The 21133-nt window shown below is 45.9% G+C and overlaps 1 long non-coding RNA gene across 1 annotated transcript; it reads left to right on the forward strand.

Annotated features, from left to right (window-relative positions):
• The first annotated feature begins 1294 nt into the window (after nt 1–1294).
• Nucleotides 1295–14451, forward strand: LOC147751995 (uncharacterized). The gene is made up of 2 exons (XR_015315317.1): nt 1295–1768; nt 9681–14451. It is a non-coding gene; the product is annotated as an uncharacterized LOC147751995 (long non-coding RNA).
• Nucleotides 14452–21133: the final 6682 nt, after the last annotated feature.

Below are 21133 nucleotides of genomic sequence, written 5' to 3' on the forward strand. Positions count from 1 at the left end.
GACTGTGATACCAGTAGTTGCAGTGAAGGTGACAAGCAACACAGCGTTCATGTTGCTTTCGTAGTAGTACAGGCCAGGGTCTGGGTCTATCCCGGCGCTAGGCTTGTCGCTTGCTTGCTCTTTCTCCGTAAGTTGGTCCCTGCGGCATAGCCCGTACAGTCTTTCACTTTCAGTCCAAGCCATGCAACGAGTGGTAGTAAATAACAACGACAACCACAGCGGCTTACCCATCCATCATGATCATGCCGACCAGATGAATGAATGGACCGACAGAGGACACCAGCAGGAGGCAGTCCAAGCAAAGGCGAGCAGGAGACGCGTTTCGTCCATCACTGAGACCCACCCCCAACAAAAGTCGGCTACCGCCTTAAGTGCCAGTGTCGTAACAGCTATGAGAGCGCCCGAGGGAGCAAAACCCCCATCAAATTCTGGGAGGAAATTCGAAAAGCGTGGCGAGGGTTCTCGGAAGAGAAAAAGAAAGCCTTCAAGTGACAGGAACGGTTTGAAATGTCTGATGAGCCAGAAGTGGTCATAGCTGGTCTGTTCTGAGAATGCCAGCAGTTCCAGCTTCAGCGGCGCTTTGGTGTATATGCTTGTTAGCTTACCACAGACGACTATCCATAGCATATGCAAGGACTAATCCGCCGTTGGTGGCTGGTCTTGAAATCGCCAGTAGGACGACGAGGCGCCAAGATGACAGCGGTAGCATTGTGTGATTTTTGGGGTAGCAGACGGTCTAAATGTAACTGCTCGGGATCCTGCTCGACGCTTCTGCCGACTCTGTTTGCCGATTCTTCGCCACTACAATAGGCAGCATCGCTGTGAGATAACTGCTTTCGACTCATACATAACATTTCTTCTACACAATACCCCCTCTCGACTGGTTTCCACCATCTAATTCCTTTTCGTTCCTGTTTTCTGTGTCGCGTTAACGCATCTGCCGTACAAAAGTCTTGACATTTCATTGCTCTGTCTGTTTGGGCGTTTTTCGTCGATCACTCTGTTTAGGCATGTGCATCTATGTAATTTGCTAGAGTTAGTTGTAGCGCAGGGTAGGCCAGTAAAAGCAAACTATAAACAACTGTGTGCTGTGTAACAACTTCACATCTTATGTTTCTATACAAATGGCTAAAAATCCTAACTTTGAACTACAAACAAAATTAATGTTTCGACCTTTATGCCCGATTATGTTATCGTTAGGCATTGTTTGAAATGGTTAGTCCCATACAACACTAAACGAATGTACGCCTCGTTTCAAACCTCGTCTACGTTACTAAACCTTTACTAATTTGTCACTGCACCATCACAATAACCACGAGCTACACATAGGCAGCCCGCTATAGCAGCTGAAGCCACAGCGATAAGCAAGCCGCCGTCGCCGTCGCCGTCACCGCCACCGCCGTGAAAAAAAACCAACAACGAGGACCCATACTGACGTCGCATTAAACTGGCGATATCGGAAGGCTCAAATCTAACTCGATCCGTGCTATTCTGGCTTTTCTTCGCGTCCGTGATCTGTATATGCCTGTGTCTGAACTCGTGGATACCTGCACTCCTTTTGATTTTACTAGAAGTTGTGAGAATGTTGCACTCCTTAGAAAACAGTGTATGACCAACTTTAGCAACAGCGTTTACTGATTGGCGAACGCTGTCAGCGAAGTGAGTTTTGTGAAGGAACCGCTTCAACACATCAACTAGTAGCATGACGTCCGTTTGGGATAATTCGAGAAATTCAACGAGTACTACAATTCTGAAGTTCAACATGCGTGTACGTAAGTAGGTTGACGACATCTGCGCGCCGGATGTCGAAAACAAGATGTGCGTGCGTCATTCTTCACGTATTTATGATCAATTTCAAGCTATTGTGTTTTCTTGTCACTAAATCGGAGTGACTCTTGCTGTCTGTGTGCCAAGACAGAGCATGCTATTTTTCTTAGCCCTTCTTTGACCTTCTTTTTTTGTGATTGTACACGTTTGTCCTTCAGCACGATGGTAAGTGGCTAGCTATTCATTAACATCTAAAGGCTAAGCCTCTGTCTGACGAAGCCGCAGAGGTTCGCTGATTTAAGCCCGGCGAACGATACATACTATACCGTAGGTGTGACAAACTTATGGAACATATTTACTAACAACTGGCCAGTGAATTTCTAGCAGAAGGTGCAGCCGGTACGAAAAATAAGTGTTACAGTGTACCACCTATAAGCGAGTATCTGTTTACCAGACAACAGCAAATGGTATTCGTTTTACAAGCTGGTATAGGAAGACGCTACAATAGAGTATTCTTTGATGAACCCGAATGATTATACTATGGCGACGAACTCTGTTGGTGGCTCAGTGATTGCTGCCACTCAGTCCACTATGCTACAGTTCCAATGCTTATATAGCTACATACTGTTGACTGTCATTACCAACTCCCTTCATACGAAAATGTCGTAATGTGAGTCTGCCGCGATCCCCAGGGAAGCTCAACGAGTTCCGCTTTGTTCGTTCGCTCCCCCCCAATATGATAGGTTTTTCGGGGGTATTGCTTTTAACCTCTTCTTATCCCTCGTTGTTCCCCAGACAGGTTGGTGCTCGCTCACTCACCCAGCTATTCTTCCTCCACAGGCAGTTGCAAACTCATTTCATGAAGCATAGGCGCACTTTGTTCAGTATTTTTATAGCGTTGTAGCGTGTTTGTTTGCTTAGCACCTTCGATTACTATTGTGCATTGGTCGCAGACAGCAGGTGTGATCAGTAACACTTTCCTAGGACAGTCACACATAGGCACTCGTTCCTGTGCGCAGCCATTTGGCCTGCTTCATGGGGGACATGTCTAAGCAGAACAGCGCATTGTGGCGTAAACTTTCTTTTTCTGTCACGTCCATTTTCGGTCTCTTTCCACTGAATGTGAACGGCCAGCGGCTCTGCACCTGACTGGTTAATCTACAGGGAAACGAAGGTATGCCTCTCGAGACCAACGAAGACGACGAGACGGCGCGCACCGAACGGGGGCAAAAGACGACGAATGCAACAACAAGCAGGTGATGAAGCGCCAAATTGCTACTAATGTTACTTGCGTCCCAGAGCCCGTCTCACGTCATTGCATCCCATCGCTTCACAGAACCGTATTTCTCGGGTACCTCCGCCCATTTCTCGTAGACTCGGCTCCTCATCGTACTATTGTTCTTCCAGCTTTTACCCGCGTTTGTCATTCGCGCTCATTCCTTTAACGTTAAGGCTCTTTCTCCTAGTCTAGACCTCGATCTGTTGCTTCGCAACGAACTCAACCCTTACTTCGATGATCTCACATTGTGCCCTCTTTACGATGCCACATTCTGGTTTCTATAAGCCAAAAACATTCTGTCAAGTGGTTTTTGGATTATAGAAACTTGTCCACGGTCTATTCGAGGACATTGTTTGACTGTTGTTATTGTTATACTGGCTCAACAAAGGAGTTTTCAGCCAAAGAACAGCTGCTTTGTAGGAATTGTGGTGGAAGACGATTGTTGTTGACCAATAAGGATTGGCGTGCGGCACTGTTCCTGGCGGTAATTACCTAACTGCTATGCTAATTACGCAGTCGCGTATTACTGATCATCCTGATGTACCAAAAGCGGCAGGAGGTTTTCAATTTAAGTCAACACAATAACAGGATAATACTGCATTTAGAGTTTGCATTACCAGTTAATATACTCAACTTCAAGTCTAATCCTTCTGCAGCGATCTATCTGACAGTGGCGACACCTCTCCTTACTTTTACTAAACGACGATTTGATATTCTCGATTATATTTTGATGACTCTGGGTTGCTCGAGATCTGGTCGCGACGTCCAGTGCTTGGCGGATGCAAAGATGCGCAAGAATATCATGTGAATCGAACAAAAGGCACGACGTGTGTACGAACCCGAAAAAAAATTCGCGAGTCCTGCTTATTTTTGCCCTGCGACTGTCTAATGCACTATCATGCGAGTAGGTTTTTGTATATCTCGTCATGGAAAGGTTCATTCTAGCTTGTTGTCGACGAAAAGACGCAGGTACGGACAAGGGCAGGGAAAGAAACTTACGTCGGCTTTTGGCCATCTTTTGAGTAGCAACGGCAGACAACGCGGGCGTGACAGTCTGTTGAGGTCTGAAGCTAGGGACAGACAGGACGGAACCCGCGCGAACAAGTTTGGGAGAAAGCGTATATGAAAACGAAGCTTAGGGATTAGTGGCATTAAAGGATATAGGGGAAGCGGGAATACTTACAGGGGCCTAACTCTCCCTTACCGTCCTTCTCTTTTGCCTGCCTTTTCCCACTGCATTGCTTTCCGCGAATGATGCTACAAGACAACTAAGCAACCGATTCATCTCTTATGTGAGGATGGCGCAATACTACCTTGAACTTACCATGCTAGTAGAAATTGTGGGACCCGCCAAAAAAACGGACACAGTGGAAGGCTGACCTGCTGTTTGTTAGAAAAAGTAGCTGTTGTTAGGTCAAGCCACGAGGGTCTTCAGATCCGAATCACTGAGACTAAGCGAAGCCGGTTCGATACGTAGAGATGAGTGAGGAACAAGGGCACCCAGGGCGTGAGTGCACAAAGATGTGGGTATCTGGTGAATGCATGTCTTGCTTATATTACCGACCCATCCAAGAGAAGTGCATAGTACAAGGAAGGCCGTCCATGTTGCAGTTTTCACCTTGAATTTGGTTTGGCGCCTCCAAGGAGCTGCTGTGAGTGAGGGACGAAAAGGACTTAGTCCACTAATTGGTGCGGGAGAAGCCAGATGAGCATGTGAGAGTGAGTCAAGTCATAGAGGCGGTAATAGGAACTACCGCTGATAGGCATCATTGCGCCATCGAGATTACTACCACGAAATAAAGCATCTGCGGCGCTTGTTTGTTGGTAGCTTGAGGAAGTATATTAGCTGCAGCGCTGCACCAATGCTATTATCATTCCGTTTAGGACGGTCCGCAAGATGCACAAAGCCAGAATTAAGGTAGTGAGTCTGGCAGGCCCATTTTTTCTTCTTCGTATGTTATCCACATTTTCGCACTTATTCTTATTCTGTTAGATTAGTGAGCCTAGAAAAGGGCGACACGTAAGCGCGTGTATCAGCGGCCATAGAAGACGCACACATAGTACTGCTATCGCACATGCTTTACGTCAATAAGTTCGGTGAATAGCACCAGCACATTGCAACCGGCTCGATGAAGCTCATCCGTCAAGACTAACTATTCTTTAGGCTTGAGGTGATGCCTTTTGTTTTCTCGATTTGTTTTGGCCGTATGGCTCACCCTCATTCGTCGACGATTATATGATACGCATTAATAGTAATTGCTCAGTGGGTTCTTAAATAAGCTTGACCATTACAGGCTATTCAGAGAAGACAAAACTAAATCACGCCAATTATTTCTAGTACCGAGGGATGGTCAGCATGAAGTCTCAGCTTAGTTGATGTTACTCCACATAGTGTTCAATAACTGGGTGTTTCCAGACCATCTATTATCAACGGTCTCCACATTCTTGGACATCTGTCTTTCCACTTCTCTCTTCGCATTGCCACCCCGCACGAAGCACGTTTGTCGACCAGTCATTCCAACCATTGAATTGTCCAATCCGTTCCCTGTTGGTTCATCCGTCTATTCAACCGGCTGTCGGTTAGAGTTTACCACGACCTCCCCTATGACACCCCACGAAAGGGAGCAAACAGTGCTAGAGAAGGGAAGAGCGAAGAGCCGAGAGGAGAGAGAACTAAGTCCGTCAGGATGTCCTGATTATTGCATTAGTCCTTAATTGCTTCCTGCAATGATCACCGACGTCAGCACCAGCCTAGTCCGACGGGTCGGATGCTGCTGCTGCCGCCGCCGCAACTGCTGCAGACTGGATTGTTTCCCCGATTCGTCTACTCTTGGACGACCACACCGATCCCTTTTCTTGATATGGCCAACGCTACTACTACCATCACATCCCAGAACGTTGTCTCCTGCCCACAAGGACAACCAGGATGGGCAGAAGAGATGGAGTGGGAGGTAAAGGACGTTCGCTCGCGGTCCCCCGTGGGCCTAGCTAAGAGAGAAGCTGCACCTCCATGGTAGCTGCTGTTCCAGACCTCTCATCTACCTCAGAGGCTGCTCTAGCTGGGGATCTCTTCACAATGTGCGCTTGGTATTGGCCAGTGGGGGAAGTGGTACCGGTAGAACGAATGGCGAGTACAAGTCACTCATTGTCGCTGGCGGTTCACTGTAGTGACAACGGTAGGAGCTCGCGTGGCGTTGTTCGCTATAGCAAAGGCTCTAGTGACAGCAGATCGTAGTGGACATGCCACAAAGGTAGCACGCCTGAGGCTGGTTGGTCGCGAACCGTTCCTCCAGCGGTAATGACCTGCAATTAGACACCAGGAACGTTCGTTTGGCTGCAGCGCAGCTCAAGGCTGCTTTCACTCACTCCCAACCCACTGCGTAGCTGCTAGCTCATCTCAACCAACCTTGATCGAGAAAACCGCATGCTAGTACGTTCTGCTAGGGAATGAAACAACAGAGTACGACGGCCGAGGACAAAGGTGATGGGACGAGGAATTTGGGACAAGAAACCTGGGAAGAGTCACAAAGCGCAGGGAACAGGCTTGTAGTCAATGCAAACTGTCTCTCTCTATACGAACAGCGGGGAACCCCTTCGTAGTAGGCGTCTAAGCGTACTTCGTACCGGCGCAGTAGGTAGGACAGAATATAGGAAATACCCTCTGCAGTGGTGTGGTTAACGACGAGCAGGGACGTTTGAACCGACGCGGACCGATGTCCGTTTGAATATCGACAGTTTTGATGACCGCTATGAAAATGAGGGCAACGTCGTCATGTATGCTTGTTTGAAGCAAGCAACTGATAGCGAGGTTTTGATCAGTGATTTTTTGTTTTTTTGATAGAGTACCGGAAGAGGGTGTACGATAAAAATCCTAAAGGTAAATGTACGTAGACGTCTACACGTATGTACACGGTCAGCTTTTTCATCGCATATGTGACGCCAGAGGCGGAACAACGATAACACGCTGCTTTAGATCGATATCGTAATATCGTGATTATCCCGGGCATAATACAGCTAAAAACCGGAATAATTCCCCGTTGGAGTTCAGCCTCTGCCTGGGTTTTCCAGGCTTAACATAGGGTAGAGAAGCTTATTTGTAATACAGCATCGTCGGCTTCATAAGCTGAAAACTACAAAAGCACAAAGCCAATAATATATATCCACGTGATGAAAACATGAACTCAAGAACGAATTTCCGAACGAAGAAGTTAGACATAGCTGGACTCCCCTTGTTAGTTCGTTAACAAGCTCGGTCTACTCGTGCACCTGGGGAGGCAGTTTTCCATGGTTCAATTCATCTACTGTGTGCAATGCTATGGGTAAAGTCGGTGTTTAGAGAGAAACCGCGCTGGGGGGAATGAGCTCCTACCCCTGCATAAAGCTCCGAGCTAAGTCTAGATAAGACTCAAATTTTCGATGCAACCAAACAGCAAAGGCTTTTGAAAGACACTGTTTTCGTTTCTAGCTGCTATAGGCCAACTTGACAGCCTGGCAGCAGAACCCCTGCACAAGCATGAAGAAGCAGGCCAGATAGAAGAGAAAAGCGGCAGCAGTGGTCAGAAAATAGTTATTCTTTTCGTTTGTTTCCAGGAATAACTAGAAGTATGTAAGAAGAAGCCGGAGAGGTTGGCCCGGAAAAGGTCGCACCAGAGGACGTTGGGGTGTTCGCTTCTTAAGGACAGAAGGTGAACAGAATCGAAGCAGGCCGGCATACAGGAGAGGCAGCTGTAGCCAAAGCCAGTCTCCTGTGCCACCCATTCGATTTCCTGCTCGGCCCGCCGACCGACTGGATGAGTGAACGACAACCGCGAACAAAGGACGCATTATCCCTAATCGTCCTACTGGAATATCTAATTGTCCTTATTGGATCTGCCCGTCACCATTATGAGTGGTAGAAGCGGCAGTAGCCGGAGAAACGGTCCCTTTTGTCTGTAGCCCCATAAATGTCGCTGTTGTCGTCATCGGCACTGCTCTCCAGGAGTGAAAACGATGGTAACCAGAAATATCCCTAGACGCTCCTGCAAACCCTTTTTTCTTCAGGCAGCGTCCCTGCCGTTCAAGATGAGCCAACGTTCTTCGTCTGGTTCTTATTTCATCTTCGCCTGTCAATGGTGTCCGCATAGGCCGAAGTACACACGGACAGAGGTAGGACCGCTTGTTTCGTTCGCCCGCTGCTGCTGGCTTATTCTTCACGTTCTTATCGCTGGGATTAGTCCCACGCACAAGTACAACGGAGCAAGCCATAGCTACCGCCGCTACATCTCGGTCGGTCGGCTACTTGCTAGTATTCGCTGCGTTGTCGTCTTCGTTGTCCCTCACGACATCCTCAATACACGACCTATTTGTAGCTGACTTCCTGTGTACTCATATGGGTGCGTGGATAGTTTAGGATGTCGTCTCTTTAGTCCGAGTAGGTCTAGGTACCTCAAAGCGTCTTTCTGCTTTTGACGGAGCAAATCAGCTAGAAGTGGCTGTTTTGGCCATTTGGGGATTGCCGAGGGCGACGGTAGTTCTTCCCAAAAGCTTTCTCTTCTGAGACAAAGATTCTGCGAGGCAGGGTTGCAGTGCTTTCGTAGATGCTTGCTAGGTGCATGCCGGCTACCTACTAGTCTTGGGTGCAGGCCCTCTACCAACAGCATCTACGGAAAATTCACTTTGTACATTTCAACCGTGCGTCCGCTGACGACTATAGATATATGAGGTGGTACGGAAAGAAAGATTTGCATAACGTTTTGAGAACAGAACCTTTACGTACGCAATATATATACATTTCCAAACAAATAGGATAAGAAGTAAGCGTAACGTTCTTCAAAGACTGCTCGATGAGTTATATGGTATATGGATGAGTTATATGGTAAGCAATCCGTCAAAGTGTGAGAACCTTCTATATTCTGCGCACTCGTCCGCATCGAACAGACTGGGCCCACCGTTGTGAAAATGAACTGCTATGCATTGAAATTGGGGAAGCGGGTAGATATCACCGTTTTAACTCTTCGGAATTCTTCAGTTGCCGGATGACAATCCAAACTCTTGAACGGTACTATAGCGCGGCAGGCCTGCAATTTGAATCGACGTAAAATAAGCCATCTGCTCCTTTGTCGGCGTTATCAAGTGCCTTTGCATCTTGTCCTTCTAACAACTACAAAACTTGGAGCGACGAACTGTTCACCGACATTGCGTATCGTTGCCGACCTTTGTGCCTCCGATATGCACGCGCGCATAGCTGCGCGTAGAAACCATTACCCAAGCCAGATGAATCTTAAACAACGATAGCAAAAATTAAAAGACAGCGCGTTGAAGTCCATGGTGTCATCTACGTTATCCCCCATACTGCGTAATTTTACTGCTCATATCGAGTGATACCCATATTTAAACTAACGTTTTTGTAATTAGTGTTTCGATTATGCAGTACTGCAAAACCACGCCGACACGTACGAAAACAAATGTGTTACGCGACAGACGTCCAAAGCTGCTTCCTTTACTAAGAACAATTAACTAATGCTTATCTCGAGTACGGACAAGTCGTCACTGAGGTTAGTTTCTATTCGTGACGCGTTGAGGCATTTCGCGGTTGCCAAACGTGACTAACAATTTCGTGATAAACATTGGCTAACTACGGTATTATTTTTTACAGGTAATTACACAATAGGATGCTTCTAGCCGTAGTCAAGAACGGAAGTAAGCAAAATTTTGAGTTCATGCGAAGACTCACATAGAAATATATGTCCGACGAAACCACCGCGTCACAACTTCGTTCGTCAATAACAGCATCAGCTACACCAACGACGCTAGAAGATTTCACAGCAGACGATATCGATCATCTACGCCTGTTTACATTACACGCACCCATTGTCTATGACGAATTTGATGGAAAAGGTCAGGATGCTTGCAATGATCACGGTCCGATTTTTCACCCAGGACCCCTTTTTCCGCGACAGAGAATAGAGCGCCTAGCGTTAGTCGGGCCTTACATGTGATTTCATCAGTTGCGATATTGTGACATTCCTTCATCAAACCACAATAAGAATCCATTTTGTGCATGGCTCTAATTAGGCTTAGGAACAGCATATTTGTGCCAAAGCGACGGAACACAAGAGAAGCTTCATAGTAATTATGTAATGCCATAAAGCCAGCCAAAAACATTGAGGTTCGGTGTGTTCTGTGCTTGAGCAGCTTCCGTGAAGACGATTCTAGTTACCTCAGCCTTGTCGCAGGATTAACTAAATTGAATTATTAGGATTCGTTGCAATACAACATAAACATCCGTCTCGAAAAGTGGAGAAATATAAATATCGACCAAATATTTTGATAACCCGATGTCGAGTCTCATATATAAAAGTTCTAAGTAAATGTGACTGACAAACAGACGCCTAAAAATATCGTAGTGAATGTAATACAAACAAAGTGTTTCGCTGCACTAGCAATTTGAGCTGATTTTGGTGGGGTGCTGATGTAAAGCGGGGGCAAACCGTATTTTCGCGATTTAGTAAACTGAGATTTACGATGACTTTTACCGCGTGACCTTCGATATGCCCGATAAATGTGGTCCGTGACTCTCCATTTTGTAGATTTAAGGCTGAAGTTACGTGGCGAGTGAGCCTACGCCCTCACATAAACATACGAAGATCGCACAAATAACGCCGAATTACGGAGGGACACCGGAAAGCATTGAAACACATCGATCATAGTTGGATCTAGCAAGATAGAATCGCAAACATCAGCGGATGTCTGGTCTGAGCTTGCGCATCTGTGGCATTACCGGTGATCACCGGGGGGTAAAAAGGTGAATGCGTGGGTAGGGCATCAATGCTTTTTGTTCGTGCTTTTTCTTAAACAAACGATGTCGGGAAGATGAGAACTTGTGACACTTAACAGTACTCCGCTTGGCGACCTATTGTTCCATCTGCCAATTCGGTGGACGAACATATGTGTAAAGTGTAAAGTTAAATATTTTAGCATTGAGCTTTGCTAAGATCACAAATCTCGTTAGCAAGGGTTGATTTCAGGAATCCACTGAATATAAGAAAGATAGCTAAGCTAAGTCATCGACTTGAATTCGCTAATACTAGTTAGTCTTTGTCAAATCAAGTACTCGATTGTAGGCAACGGCTCCTTCGCGTAGCACATCTGTCAGCCTCATCATTTTGTTAGAAGATGTCCTTCTAATATGGGATATTTGAAAATAGTTTCAATGGCAGACAATTGTCTAAGATTCATAAAAGGACGATACAGGTCCGTTTACCTTTTGACCGTAGAACCTTGATTGCTGTGCAGTACGATTTGCAATTTTCACATTTGCCGGTCCCACCAACATCTGGTACCAAAAACAATCGCTAACATTACCGATGTTCTTGTTTTGTTCCGTTCCTCGCAAAATGTGTCATAGGCCACACCATTGAGGGATATTAGGTTTGCCATCCTTTTAATCTGTCTGTAAACCAAATCAAATTGACATCCGTATGTCGCCATAAACAAAGAAGTTCGCCGAATGTTTTGTATGTGTGTTGTCATGAATGAAGCTTTTCTCCGCTTGCTCGTTTTGCCGTCTAAAGAGTGGTTTAATAACACTTAGTAAATGGTCGTATTCGCAGATAGACTTTCTATTCAGTATGTCTAAAGTCTGCTTCTGTTATTTTCCTATTACGAGAAATTTGCAATAGGTGTGTTTCTCGATAATGTGCGACGCAACAACGAATACTGATCTAGGGTCCTAATTCTAAATATTTCTAATAACAGTTGCACATGTACTGGTAAAGCCGTTTTAACGCGGGTATAGCCATCGCTACTCCAACTACCGTAAGATTTCGTACGCTAGGGCAAACCGCAATGATGGTAATGACTTTTACCGGCCTGAAGCAACCGGAGACTGGACAACAGGTAAACAGCGACCTTTTTTTCTCCATGCGCACGTTTTGGCCAAAAACCTACACTATTGGTTTTTTTTTTAGCGTTTCTGCTGCTACTGCGGCTTCCGCCGTTGTTGTATCAATAGTAGTTTTAACGTAGCTTAAGGCGTTAGTCATTGGCCGGCTTCGTGCTGCTCGCGAATGCTGAGAGCCATGGCTCGGAACTCATTGCTTGCGTCGGAACTAACTAAGCTATGTCCGTATTTTCACACGCGCAGCCGGCGCTGCTTAATTTCAGCAGAATAAATTTATGCACCCCAGCGGACTACAGCGCCACGTTTTTCTACGGTGGCTCTAACTATCCCTCGCGTCGGCCAGTCGGTCAGTAGCTAACGTGCTAAGCTAGGCAACAACGCCGAAAGGGGCGGCTGCCACGGCATCTAAACTTGGCATTACGCGCGAAGGCTCAATGAGTGGAAAGGACTTAGAGCCAAACAGGAAGGCAAAAGCTCAAGAACAGATGAACACCAAGTGATACTATGAAGCCGCTGTCGCTAATAAGGCATGCAACGGAATATATATCCTACAGGGGCTGACTGGAACGGTAAAAAGCTTTCAAGAGTAGAAACAGCTGACATAAAAGCTACTGGCTTAGGTTTACTATCTTCAAACTCAATGGTTTCCAGAAAAATTGTTATCTTTCTGGAAACCATTGAGTTTGAAGTGTGAAGAAAGCAAACCTTGTTTTCCAAGTTGCTATCGATAGGAAAGATGGATGAAATACTACTAGAATGCACACAGAAAAAAAATGAAGGATAAACTGCGCTTAAAATGTTCGAGCGTGAATTGTAGAACGTGTACATACTCGCATGAATATATATTAATTGAAAAGAATATTGTTAACTACTTGTCTATTGACAGAGTTTGCCTGGCATTCCATACGTAGGGAACATTTATACTACTCATGTGTATGTAAACCTTAGGAAAATACATAACAAATATATATCGTGTTTACTAGATATCACTATGTGTATATTCAACACTTGCTCGTTCCATCGGGATACACCGGGAACAGCTTTTTGGCACCTATTATTTTTGGCGACAGTGTTTAATGGCCTGCGTGTTGCAGCAGCCTAGTGAAAAAAGGCAACAACGCACGTGACCTTAGTATTCCACTAATAAGCCCGCAGCGTTTTGATTCTTAGGCTGAACGATGGTGACATGAAAACAAAGCAGAGGACAACAGACGAGTAGAGAGAAGAACCAAAGTTCCTACTCCCCAGTTTCTACCAGCCAAGCGATGAAAAATCGGGCCGCGTCCAAAATGACGTTCATGCCTTCGAGTGTTTTGCGCTTAGATACGGCCGGACGTCGTTATATGAGACGACACGCGATGGCCTCGCGACAACAGCCAACAAGAGAAAGAATATTGTCTGATCAAATGAGACCGCGCAAGGTGCCAGCTCGCCTAGGATCAGGCTACAAGCATCCTAGTGCTCGCAGGATCAACGAACGACGAACGCAGCTACTGCTGTGGGTACACATGCACAAACACACTATGCTCTGGCACATGCTACACACACACGCGTCCACATGACAGAAGTCTTCTCGACGTCCCTTGGGCATCACGATCAGTTCCCATCTCGCCGCCTCATCCTTACCGTTGCCATCACCAGCTAACCAACGGACCAAACAAGCTGCTGTTATGCTTTGCACATTCTGTCCTTTAGGATCAGCCAATGGCCGGCGGACCGTAGACTATGCAACACGCAGCAGCAACGAGACGACGAATGGGGAGCCAGGGGACTAGGACAAAGAGTAGAGACAAAACAGAGGATAAAAGCGAAAACCCAGTACAGGCCACCAAAGCACTCGCTTTCACAGGAGTGTCCCCTCATCGTCTTATATGCAAGAAGCAAAAGTAGAAGTTTCCTTCTACTTTTGCTTCTCGCATATATGTGACTGACCGCTTAGCAGCTATATGTATACGCCTAGTAAACAGACAAGCGAGATGAGTTTGTGTTTTTAAGTGAGACGAGGTGAACTCTGTGTAATTTTTAACAAAGTTTCACTATTTTTAGGCTGTGCGTACAATTGTTTGTATAAATTAGTCTCTAGCTTTGTTACAGTTATTCAAGACGAACAACAGTTGGGCTGGTTTTGTTTAGTCTGTAACTTTTTTTGTGATTTGTGAATGATGCACAGATTTTTCAGTGAAATTTAGCTTTTGCTGGGCGTAGATAACTCAATGTCTAGTTGGCCGTTTAGCTAATAAAGTTAATTAGCGACGCTACTATAGCACGTGAGAATAATAGGCGTCTGAGAATTTATTGGTTAACTGGGTTTTCTGTTACATTTTCTTTTACAATGGCCCAACATAACTTACACCTAAATTCTTCGAATAATCGCGTGCATTTTTCAAATGACCCATGTTGGGGGTTCAGAATTGTATATTTTACCCATGTTTAGATTTATTTTATCGAAGCTGACTAACTTTATTGGTTTCCAAATGTTTCTCACTCGCTGTTAAAATAAAAGCCCGCCATTGGGGTTTATGTAGATATAGTTTTTGATGCTATTAGACGATAGATCTTGACGCACCGAATTAACACGCTTTTATTTATATGTATAATAGTAATTTTCTATACGTATATATATATATATAGGAACGAGAATGTATGCTCTTTGGCATTAATCGCTAAATTTCAATACATTTCAGTGCTTCTTGGCTAATATGCAATATTAGGCAGATATTAAAATACTTAAACGTGGCTGTGGCAAAACAGCTATAATTTTTCTACAGCAACTATAGTTTTTTTTACATATGGGGAAAAACGAGAGTTTTTATCCGTGTTGAGGAACAGCTTTCTCCGGGACGTCCTAGGAACAAGGTCATTAAAATTAAACGCATGTCATTGCAAGGTCGAATTCGCGCGCATCGAACGAAATGAATACGATAAATCTACGTCGTTAAGACGTTGTCCGACGGCCGATTCTACTCATTTACGTTCTGAAATCGGTCAATTGAGCCAACTGAAAAAGCCCTTCCTCATTTAATCCAATATCTATAGAATTAAATGAGGAGAGGCTCTTAATATGTATAAATTCTAAATACATAAATTTGCTTTCTAGCTATTAAATGGAACGGTCTTGAATCGAAGCTTTGCTTAGGACGCGCAAGGATTATAGTTCCTGGTTTTTTTATCGCTCGTATGGTAAAAATATGCTTTAAATGCATTTCCTCGACTGAAAATTTTGCTTAGGACGTCCCAGCAACGGAACTAATAGGGCAACCGGTTCAAGTAACCGTAGCCACGATTAAAAATCGGTCGATTCAATCAATGTACGTTACTGCGACGACGGGTGACCGTGTTCGCAAGCGTCTCAAAAAGTAAGCCGACTCAGCCATTTGAGAAGCCCTTTCTGTAACAAAAGTAACAAACTATCGCCAACAAGCAAGACAAAATCTAGAGTTAATCTAAGATGAATTTGCAAAAGCACTTCCTTTGAACATGAATAACATAGGCTACAGGTATGTTTTGTTTTTACTTCGTGTGATCCTGCCTCATCGGTAGCCACAGCCAGCAGTGACGGTGTATATAAGCATTAGATTATCATAGAACAGGGCTACGTGCCCTACATAGTCTAAAGTGCCTTGCGCGTCCGACGTCGCTTTTCCGCTTGAATTCGTTGCAGTGCAAAGAAACAAAAGCAGAAAGTGAGGGAGAGAGAATCAAGCAGCAGCAACACCTCGAGTCAAAAGAAGTTCAACTTTTGATTGTTGGAGACTGCGGCACTTTCTTATTCCTCATTCTTGACGTTCTCTCAGGGGAGACGGATGCAAGGATTTCTCGCAGCAGCGGTCACACCGGCAGCTATGTCGAGGACGGCAGCACCGCCTACGGCGGCAATAACGTTGGACAGAAGTGCGTCAGACTCCCGTCACTCGCCGGAGCCTGCCTAGTTTGCTTATTGGTTGGTACTTGACTGGCACAGTCTGCTAGCAGCGAACCCTGGGTCTCTCCATTCAGTGATGGGTCCTCCACGCTGCTTTCTCTACAGAAGCAGGCCAATCGGCCGACCTACAAAAGGACCGAGCACGAACATCCACACCTCACCAAAACAGAACATAGCCAAGTTGCTTAGCGGGAAGAGCAGGCATATTAGGGCCTGCGGCTTCGAGGCACCTTGCTTTTTGAGTTCTGCGGTTCCATCTCTGCCTTTCTTAGTCACTAGGCCGAACTCATCGAACGGGACCATCAAAAAAGAGATCTGTCAATTGGAAGATATAAAAATACAATCGACTTTTCGTTCGCTTCTTTTTTTCCGCAACTCTAGATGCCTCTACCTCTCTCACGAACCTTCCACATACATACATCAAAGACGAACCGCTTCCTTCCCTTCAAACCGTCGCGGTTGTGGTGGCGACGAGCACTGATGAAGTCCCCCCGCCCCCTTCCCCAAAAAACTCGCTGAACTCTTTTCTTATGTCCGACTCGAACCTCAGATTGCTCCAAAAGTACCGCATTGTTGGCGGTTTGGGCCCACAGGACCTTGGCGGTTCTTGTTGTCATCGAAGTAAGATTGTACTGGATCGCACCGCTGACTGCGCCAGTTCATAGCGGCTCTCTTTAAACTGGCCGCTCCTCGAACCTCTTCCAAATTGAAGTCTATTTCACAATTCTGAGCGGTTGATGGTGTTCAATGCTTCCCTGTCGCGGCATCTTCGTCTAGGGAACGCACGTTTTGGAAGTGTTGCTTATTCTTTGCTTGCTTCGCATCGCGAGCGGTGTTTTGCTTACTGAGCTAAAGATGATCAGTAATGTGAATTGCGGACTTGTTTGAATATGTTACAGTATATTATCGTGGTAACCACTCTGTTTCAGTGAGTCGTGTTCCACCCACTTAGGCATTGATTAACCCGTCTAAACGGTGACAACTTCAGTAGCTACTCTATTAACTCGAACTGGAGCGTTGCACTGATATGGTGTTAGCATGATTCGTAAATGTTATTTTCGTATAACATAACAGTGTTAAACCTTGCGGAAATTGCAGAACTTACGGCTCTCTTCTGGTCCAACACTTGTTCCACAATTGTACCGTTGTGTACAAGTGACGAATACAGGCGGCTAAATCTCATGGCACTGTCGTCGTATATGACAGAAAAGAGTGTACCTGAACTGCGACACGGAGAATATATAATGTTTTAGCGTAAACAGAGCCCAAGAACAGGGAGGAAATGCCATACATGGTCTCGGAGCGCGCCATCGCTTCCTCAGCAAGTTCCGGCAGGTTCTGTTTCTCTGGACGTACACGGCAGAGAAAAGGTAAGCCAACTCGCCGTGATCGCTACCGTCACGGTCGGTCACGGTCGACAGGGCGGGCGCTAAGGGAGAATAGAAGACCCTTTATCCAAGGTTGCCGATGTATTCTATCCAGCGAACCGACTTGGTAGACACACGTGCTTTGCTTGATCCTGCCGCTTTCGCCATTTCCACGTGGCTGCGGCCAGGTGCTTCCTACAACCCTGGCATGGGTAGCACAGCAAGAGAAACGGGCAACGGCGAGATGAGTAGAGGGTGTAATTTGGAAGCGAGGAACCGGGAACGCAAAGGCCGCTGCAACCATTGTCAGTGCTTCGGCTTCTACGACTAGAACAGCCTTCTGCCCTTCCAACTGTAGTAAAGGAGCCCTGATGGTCGGTCGTACGCACACTTTGAGAAGCACCTAGGGGCTGTAATCGATTTCGGTAAAGGACAGCTTCTCCATCGGATGCCTGAGAGGATGTGACAAGGCGGCGACAGCAGTGGAAATATTCAATCTCTCTCCTTCTAAATGCACAATGCTTAAACTTTCAAAAGCCCAATTCCATTCCCTAAGTCCCATTTTCCTTCTCCATTCACCTTAACACCATTCCCCTGGCGACAGCAGTTGCTTACGGGCCGCAGTCCTCCCGTCAATGCCAAGCTTTCCGACTACGCTTTGCTATCTCCCATTCCGTCAAGGAACTTCGCTTCTACCTTACCCCTTCTCGCCTCAAGCCCACCGTGAGTTATTGTATTTATTCAGAACATCTATCTCCTATATGGCTGTCGGTTGTAGTTGAGCCTTGTAAAGGTTGCGAGCCATCGATACCACTTGGATCGGCGGCCGAACTGTTGCCGGCGTACGTGGGGGTGGAAGTCGATGCAAACCAAAAGTCAAATTGCAGTAGCGAAGCTCTTCTGAGAGCTACACAAACGATAGCAGTACAATCAAGTTTACCGATGCACCGTAACACAGGGCGCATCATTCGGCTCTAGTCGCTCAGTCCTCGGACGCTTTAGCCAGCCACTGTTAACCAACATTAACTGCTACAAAGAAAAAGGCTTTTCTTAAAAATAAACCATAGTTTCGACTCTTGCCGTTGCCTTTGGCGGCAAAGCATTTTGCATTGTACAAGACATACAGGCCCCGTACGTATTGCTCGACTCGGCGTATAGCTTCACCGGCGACATCACTGCCCGCCTTCGCCAGCAGGACATTGCCCGAACGATCTATGGCGGTATATGGAGTAAGGGACCAACTTTGCAAGCCGCCCAACTGTACCCAACGTTCGCGATGATCTACAGCAGTAATTTCCATTCTGAAATTGGCATGAAAAAAGTGCGCCTTGCCGGTTTTTCGCTGTTTCTCTTCGGTAGGTTTATTCACGTCGTCTAACGCATCAAATTCCAGCTGACCCTAAGAACGAGGTAAGGGATAGTTCAATCCAGCTTTCCTGACGAACCAGCGCTAAACCCCGGGGGTCGCAGCAGGAAACTCCAATTTGTTCCATTATATCAAATCAGTTGCAAGAAGCCACCAACTAAGCAGCAGTCACAGCACTCTGCAGGCTAACGGCAATAAATACATAATGCATTGCATCAGCCATACTGATATACGCCCCTGCTGCCTTCGGTGAGCGCTACGAACCAATGGACACCACCGCCACTGCAGAAGATGGCTTGCTGCCCTTAGTGCTCCCCCTAGAGTCGACATTCTCTTTCGAGCGGAGATAGATGGCGGGGCATTACCGGATGCCGGACCGACAGCTCGCTCTTCGCTTCAAAGTGGCACATGGCATGCTTTCTTCCTGGTCATCGGTGGGTGTCGGTCGGAAGAAGGAGCACACAGGAAAGGGGCAGCGAAAAGCGAGCGGGGTTAAGGGGTCTTAGGGACGTCAAAATTGGTGGTTTGTGCCTGCGATCGAGGGCTGCTACGACCTATTGGGAACATACGGCGTGGCCCTGATGCGATGGTTCGGCCATCGTATTACACGGTGACGGCGGGGCAAACAGGGCGACAAGGCTGTGGGCCATTCTGCTACGAGACCTTTCCTCATTTACCTCCCCTCATTGATTTCTTTCCCTCATTCGTTTTTAACGCCATTTCGCTATCGTCAGCGTTGCTATTGCCGTTATCGTCATCATGGTTGTCGGTCAGAAACCGTTTCTTGACTGTATTCGTCTGGGCTTGTCAGCGTGGGCGGTGGCTACGGTAGGAGTCATTTCATTCGCTTGTAGCTTTGCTTTTTCGGTTTGCAACATTTTCCGTAGGCAATAAAGGAATAGTTGCGTCCACTATTACTAACTTTTTCATGGATCTTCTGCATCGTTTTCCATTGCTCTACGCTTCTTTTTTCTACGCCTTTAAGACGCTGGTCATCTAGTCGCCTCTATTGTTTGCCCCTTGGCAAGGGGACTCGTCCAATGTCGGTCAAGCTTGTCACTGTCTGCTGGCCACCAATCGGTCGTCAGTCTTCTTACGTCGCTATTCTACAACCGACGGAGCGGCTTGCTGACCTTCCGTCTCATTCATTGTTGAGGTGGTATATAACATACCTTGTTCTTCGATACGAAGGGAGGGAAAACAAGATGTTGACTTCCGAGCCAAACCTAGTCGATCCCAATCCGGGTGGAACGGAGGCTCGATGGCAGTCGGTACGTAGCATTGTGATTTTATCGAATGAACCGCGTGAATGAAGAAACGCGTAAACCTGGAGTTAGGATTTGACTCAGCAGAATGCCAAGAAACGAAGAAGAAAAGAAATTTTTTTAAGGCTACTGGTCAGTTTTTGCCCGCATAAAAATGGAATCGGGTTTATAAAAAATTAAGAAATCTAGTCTAGATATGTAGTTTAAAAACGACAAAAATCAAAATCATCAATCATAGTCCGTGGCCAAAGAACGGGGTCGAGAGCAAAACACAGCGGCTACGCTGTTTACTAGTTTGTCGCTGATTTGGCAGATTTAGGACACGTAAAAAGAAAAAATACAAACGTTACTCCAACACATTGACTACGAAAAGCGGCACTGAAACAGTTCACTGACATTACACTAAAAATCTTACAAGACAAATGATTATCTAGTAGTTTTATTTAATAATTTCTCTACGTAAATGTGGTTTTAAACGAGGCACATTTAATAATTTCTCTACGTAGATCTGGTTTTAAACGAGCAGCATTACAATGTGCCCTGTATGGCTTTGTCACGGTCAGGGAACCATGTCGATCGACACTGTGCTGCCTTTTGATTCTGTTACTGGGAACACCAAGACCCACTGGCGAAATAAGCTTTACTGAACGTTAGGAAGGCGTCTTAATTCAACAAGCTATATACCTTTTCTGCAACTTTATGTCGACTCTCCAGAGCCTTTCTCTTGCCATTCCAGGATCAACATTGATTAAATTAAATCAAGGGCTATTTAGATATAGCTAAGTTCCGTTAAAAGAAAGTGTCCTTGGTAAGACATAATGTGATGAAGTAAGTGGAACGAGTATTGCGTTTCAACCTGATCATTCGAAAGAATTGTGCCAGAAATATCGCGAATGGCAGACACAAAGACAAGGGGGAACTAAAGTGAACGAATAGGTGGAAATTTGGCTTCGGTTAAAAATTCCTCTAGCCTTCAGTAAGGTCCCACGTGGATCTTGAATAGTTGAACTTATTTTGCCTCTTCTTTTGATGAAGGTAGACCCATCACAGAACATATACACTTGCAACCCTGCGAATGTACAGCTTTCCTGAAATGATAACACATGCTCGGTTCCATCATGCCCCTTTCTTTATGATCATGTACGCTGCTGTACGCGGGAATCTCATCGATGACCAAGCTCTATTCAATGGCCCGGAGATAAAATCCGACCCCTGATCGTTTATTAAACGCCGAACAACATGAAAAAGACGTATCCGTTTTTGTTAGGCCTTAAATCACTAGCTTC

The sequence above is a fragment of the Varroa jacobsoni genome, unplaced genomic scaffold (genome assembly GCF_002532875.2).
Source record: "Varroa jacobsoni isolate VJ856 unplaced genomic scaffold, vjacob_1.0 contig00618, whole genome shotgun sequence".
Lineage (NCBI taxonomy): Eukaryota > Metazoa > Arthropoda > Arachnida > Mesostigmata > Varroidae > Varroa > Varroa jacobsoni.